Genomic DNA, 6,252 nt, shown 5'->3' with positions numbered 1-6,252 from the left:
AGTCTTAGTTCTCCCCCTGGGGAAGATTCTCTTCAGAAAACCCTTCCTCTGCCCTGAACCCTCTCTCTGCCTTGAACCAACCGGACATTGGCTGACATAATAGTGAACAGTATGGGGTAGCCTGAAAACGGGCAGGGCCAAATGTGACTTCGAATGGGGAAAAAGGGAAAACAAGCATTTCATTGTTTACTGTCTGCACCATAGCTGGTTCCAAAAGCACTGATTTACTTGACTTATTCCTTTCAGCTACTAGTGTGGCAAAGAGCCTCAAAAACACCCAAAACTAAGTAAAACAAAAGAGAGAAATAGTAACACGATTTTAAAAAGTAATAAATAAAATACTTTCAATGCCTCATGGGTACATTTGAACATAGACAACATTAGTTCTCTCTGGGATTTAGCTGTCCAGGGACAGGCCCATGCATAATGGACTATCAACAGTACACACTATAAGCACTTTAAACCCACTTGCAGACAGACGGGGAAAATTAGGAGAGACATCAACAGATTATGTTGTTTTGTTCTGTTCTGCAGAAGATAAGAGTCCCAACTGCTTTTCCAAGACATCTGTGAAGATTGAGTGTTACAGAATAGAGTATGGAAATAGAAACACACTGTGATGGTAAATAAACAAATGAATAAATCATATTAGTAAAGTGCACTAGGGACTGTCTGTCCATAGAAATAGAATTACAAAAAGGGAAAAAGCATTGTAGACCATGGAAAGTTGAATGGGAATGTCTGTTTTAGAATTATATTTCTATGGGTAAGTCCTCTTGGTAAGGCACTCAGTGTACTCAGTACATCTGAGTCTGTCTGCTGCTGTATAATCTGCTGGCCTTGTGCTGTCTGCAAGGTCACAGCTACAGGCACACACACGTTGTCACGGAAATGGAAGGTGAATCAGAGGGGAAGGACAGGAGCAGAGAGGAGCCCTGCTAACAATTCTAGGGAGAGAGAGAACGTTTTTGTAATTGTTACCCGCAATGTTGCCATAATGTTTGAGTGTCCAGTTTTTCTTTAGTTAGGGGAACGTTCTATCTATGTTAGCAAATCCCTTCTGAGAACCTTTTTAGCATGTTTTGGTGTTAAAGTTAGGAGAACATTCCCTTTAGGAGAATATTCCATCAACGTCCCGCCAAACATACACAACACGGTTGTCATGTTCTCAGAATATAAGATATTAATGTTGTAGACACATTTCATTGGACGTTGCAAGAACAAATCAAACAAACAAAAAATATTTGTCACGAGTGCCGAATACAACAATTGTAGACTTTACCGTGAAATTCTAACTAACGAGCTCTTTCCCAACAATGCAGTTAAAAAATAAGAAAATTAACAAATAGATCAAAAGAAAATAGTAACACAATAAAATAACACAAAATAAAAGTAACGAGGCTATATACAGGTACCGGTTCCCGAGTCAGTGTACTGTGGTATGAGGTAGTTAGGTTGATTGATTAGACAATACTGTATGTACATGTAAGTTTGGTTAGTTGATTGATTGAAATACTATGTACATAGTAGATAGTGGGTGACAAGCCGAAAGTCCGGGTAGCCATTTCATTAACTGTTCAGCAGTCTTATGGCTTTGGGGTAGAAGATGTTCAGGAGCCTGTGCGGTAGCAGAGATAAAAGGCTGTGACTTGTGTGACTGGAGTCTTCAACAATTTTTAGGGCCTTCCTCTGACACCGCCTGGTATAGAGGTCCTGGATGACAGGGAGCTTGGCCCCAGTGATGTACTGGGCAGTACACACTACCCTCTGTAGCGCCTTGCGGTTGGATGCTGAGGAGTTGCTATACCACGCGATGATGCAGCCAGTGAAGATGCTCTCAATGGAGCAGCTGTAGAACTTTTTGAGGATCCACTACAGCCCTGTCAATGTGAATGGGGGCATGCTCGGCCCTCCGTTTCCTGTCTCATTGTCGTCGGTGATCAGGCCTACCGCCATTGGGTTGTCAGCAAACTTAATGATGGTGTTGGAGGTGTGTGCTGCCACGAAGTCGTGGGTGAATAGGGAGTACAGAAGGGGGCAAAGCACGCACCCCTGAGGGGCCCCCGTGTTGAGGGTCAGCGTGTGGATGTGTTATTGCCTACCCTCACAACCTGGGGGCGGCCCGTCAGAAGGTCCAGTATCCAATTGCAGAGGGAGGTATTTAATCCCAGGGCCCTTAGTTTAGGGATGAGCTTGGAGGGCACTATGGTGTTGAATGCTGAGCTGTAGTCAATGAAAAGCATTCTCACGTAGGTGTTCCTTTTGTCGAGGTGGGAAAGGGCAGTGTGGAGTGCAATAGAGATTGCGTTATCTGTGGATTTGTTGGGGCGGTATGCGAATTGGAGTGGGTCCAGGGTGTCTGGGATGATGGTGTCGAAATGAGCCATTACCAGCCTTTCAAAGCATTTAATGGATACGGATGTGAGTGCTACAGATAGTCATTTAGACAGGTTACCTTGGCATTTTTGGGCACAAGGACTATGGTGATCTGCTTGAAACATGTGGGTATTACAGACTGGGTCAGAGAGAGGTGGAAAATGTCAGTGAAGACACTTTCTAGCTGGTCAGCGCATGCTCTGAGTACACGTCCTGGTAATCCGTCTGGCACTGTGGCCTTGTGAATGTTAACCTGTTTAAAGATCTTACTAACATCGGCTATGGAGAGCCTGATCACAAAGTCATCCGGAACAGCTGGTGCTCTCATGTATAGTTCAGTGTTGCTTGCCTTGAAGCGAGCATAGAAGGCATTTAGCTTGTCTGGTAGGCTTGCGTCACTGGGCAGCTTGCAGCCGGGTTTCCCTTTGTAAACTGCGATAGTTTGCAAGCCCTGCCACATCCGACAAGCGTCAAGAGCCGGTGTAGTACGATTCGATCTTAGTCCTGTGTTGACACTTTGCCTGTTTGATGGTTCGTCAGAGGGCGTAGCGGGATTTCTTATAAGCGTCCGGATTTGTGTCCCGCTCTAGCCTTTAGCTCAGTGCGGATGTTGCCTGTAATCCATGAACATTCTTATGTGTCCAGTTTTCTGAGGGTTAGGAGAATATTCCATCAACGTCGCACCAAACATACACAGAACATGGTTGCCATGTTCCCAGAATATAAGATATTAATGTTCTAGACACGTTTTATGGGAACGTTGCAAGAACATTTTTGTGTATCAGTTGTCAGGACGTCGCGTGATGTTCCCAAAGAAACGTTCTCCCCCAAAACTTTTTTGTTTGTTACACTTCACACCTTGTTACTGTTGTCAAGGCCATCAAGGCCCTGATTGGCGAACCACTGATTAATTCACAGATCTTTTGGTCTGTTGGAAAGGTTAGGGATACTCACACGCAATGCTTTTAACGTAGTGTTTTCAATGTACATATTTTGACATAAATGATTACATTGTTCATGTTAATTTATACAATAATTATTCAACATGTCCTCACTGGGTATTTCAACAATTTAAGGGCTTTCTGTATTGTTATCTAATGTTGGTGGTGCATATTAACCTGTTTTAAGGCCTAATCGCCCAACATCAGTGCCCAACTTCACTAATGCTCTTGTGACTGAATGGAAGCAAGTCCCTGCAGCAATGTTCCAACATCTAGTGGAAAGCATTCCCAGGAGAGTGGAGGCTGTTATAGCAGCAAAGGGGGGACCAACTCCATATTAATGCCCATGATTCTGGAATGCGATGTTCGACGAGCAGGTGTCCACATACTTTTGGTAATGTAGTGTATATTGCTAAGAATGTGACAGTAGATAAAGATGACTCCTCTAGCGGGTCTTGAATCCAGGCCACGAGCAGCAATAACAAATGCCCTAATCACTGTCCAAATAACAGATATCTCTAGGGCATGTGTTTACTGGGCCGGTATAGTTAGGGGTGGCAGGTAGCCTAGTGGTTAGAGTGTTGGGCTAGTAACCGTAAGGTTGCTAGATTGAAACCCTGTATAAATCTGCCATTCTGCCCTTGAACAAGGCAGTTAACCCACTGTTCCTAGGCTGTCATTGTAAATAAGAATTTGTTCTTAACTGACTTGCCTAGTTAATAAAATAATTCGTTCTTAACTTAATCAATGATGAGAGAATAGTCAGAGTAAACTAATACTGTACACGGACATGGTGGCGTAGCAGGAAGATTGGAGTATCGCGAAGAGTTTGTGAGTTCAAATCCCAGGATTTGTTGAATAATATTTACTGTATAAATGGACATGCACAATGTAATCATCTATGTTCAAAACACTAAGTTAAAAGCTTGGTTTGTGTGTGTTACAGTATCCGTAACCTTGCCAACAGACAATCGCTATGAATGGATCAGTGGTTTGGCAACAGTAACAAAGCGTGATGTGTAATGAAACATTACATTTTTTTGGAGAACGTTTATTTGGGACCATCAGGTGACATCCTGACAACTGATACACAGAAATGTTCCCATGAAACGTGTCTAGAACATTAATATCTTAAATTCTGAGAACATGGTAACCACGTTCTGTGTAAGTTCTATCTGATATTAAGGAGATGGTCTCTTTGAAACATTCCTTGCACATCACGGGAACATTCCTATGAAAATGTTAGTTAATGACCTAATGAAACTCTTAAGGGAATGTTCTGTAAAGTTGTGGGAACGTTTGTTGTTAGCTGGGAGGAACCTGGGAGGACCTCTCCAAGCCACAGGACAATGGAAGATCACTTCCTGTTTCTGTTTATCATCCTGAGCAGTGCTGGGAATCGTCAACACAGTATAGCCACTGTAGAAGAGCTGCTCTAAACTCTGATCAGGATCAGGGTTAACAGAGAAACCCTTTGTTTGCAAGTAGGCGTATATATGGAAACATTCAGTGTATATCTATCTCTCAACTTACAACTCCCAGAGCCTTCCTTAATTGCCCTTGAAGATCTGCTTATGCCTGGGAGAGGGAGAGATGGGGGCATGGGCACATTCACCTGACTGTTTACAAAGCATTATACATCTCTGCCTCAGATCTGGGTTGGCTGAGCAATTACCTCTTCCTTTCCCATAGAGCAAGAGTGAGAGAACACATTTTGTTCTATCAGATAATCTTCATCAGCTAACGTTTTACATTTTAGTCATTTAGCAGAGGCTCTTATCCAGAGCGACTTAAAGTAGTGAATGCATACATTTCATATATTTTTTTCTCCGTACTGGTCCCCCGTGGGAATCGAACCCACAACCCTGGCATCACAAACACCATGCTCTACCAACTGAGCCACACGGGACCACCCAGGTAGCCTAGTATAACCTAGGGTAGCAGGTAGGACCAGTAATCAAAAGGTCTCTGGTTCAAATCCCCAAGCTGACTAGGTGAGAAATGTGCTGTCGGACAAGGTATATCGCTAGTTGCTCTGGATAAATGTCTAACGTCACTTTTGGTGAACGGAGAAGAGCTAACTAATTTCAGTCTTTTAGGCGAGCTCTATAAAGAGAGTAGGGTGTCATTTGAGACTCAGCCAGCACTTATGGAAGCTAGAACCATAGATCTAATTCCAGGGGTAAATCATTACTACCATTTGGATTCTAAATTCCGGAACATTGAGAGGGGTTGGCCGTGTTCTGTTTATGATCTTGGATGCGTGAATCAGGATTTTTATGCACAGGAGAGTTGTGTGTTTGCTCAACAGCCACCCTGTCCTACGGTGGTTTACAACAATCACAATCTGCACATTCTTTACACAGGATATGAATTTGGTTTATCGGAACAATTCTTGAGGCTCATCTCAACAATCTGATATCCTGTCAGTGTTTGACTTCCTTATTTGACTGTAGAGGATGAAGTAGCATGAACCTGGTGTTGGGTTTCCAAAGAGGATGAAGTAGCATAAACCTGGTGTTGGGTTTCCAAAGAGGATAAAGTAGAATAAACCTGGTGTTGGGTTTCCAAAGAGAATGAAGTAGCATAAACCTGGTGTTGGGTTTCCACAGAGAATGAAGTAGCATAAACCTGGTGTTGGGTTTCCAAAGAGGATGAAGTAGAATAAACCTGGTGTTGGGTTTCCAAAGAGAATGAAGTAGCATAAACCTGGTGTTGGGTTTCCAAAGAGGATGAAGTAGCATACACCTGGTGTTGGGTTTCCACAGAGGATGAAGTAGAATAAACCTGGTGTTGGGTTTCCACAGAGGATGAAGTAGCATAAACCTGGTGTTGGGTTTCCAAAGAGGATGAACTAGCATAAACCTGGTGTTGGGTTTCCAAAGAGGATGAAGTAGCATAAACCTGGTGTTGGGTTTCCAAAGAGGATGAAGTA

At 43.1% G+C, this 6,252-nt stretch overlaps 1 non-coding gene across 1 annotated transcript; it reads right to left on the bottom strand.

The window, feature by feature from the left end:
* Positions 1-5,152: 5,152 nt before the first annotated feature.
* trnat-ugu (transfer RNA threonine (anticodon UGU)) lies at positions 5,153-5,228 on the bottom strand. Its single transcript has one exon. It is a non-coding gene; the product is annotated as a tRNA-Thr (tRNA).
* Positions 5,229-6,252: the final 1,024 nt, after the last annotated feature.

This window comes from Salmo salar, chromosome 01 (genome assembly GCF_965601325.2).
Source record: "Salmo salar chromosome 01, fSalSal1, whole genome shotgun sequence".
NCBI classification, from domain to species: Eukaryota; Metazoa; Chordata; class Actinopteri; order Salmoniformes; family Salmonidae; genus Salmo; species Salmo salar.
Note: the sequence above shows the minus strand (reverse complement) of the source record. Positions and strands in the feature narration are given on the sequence as shown.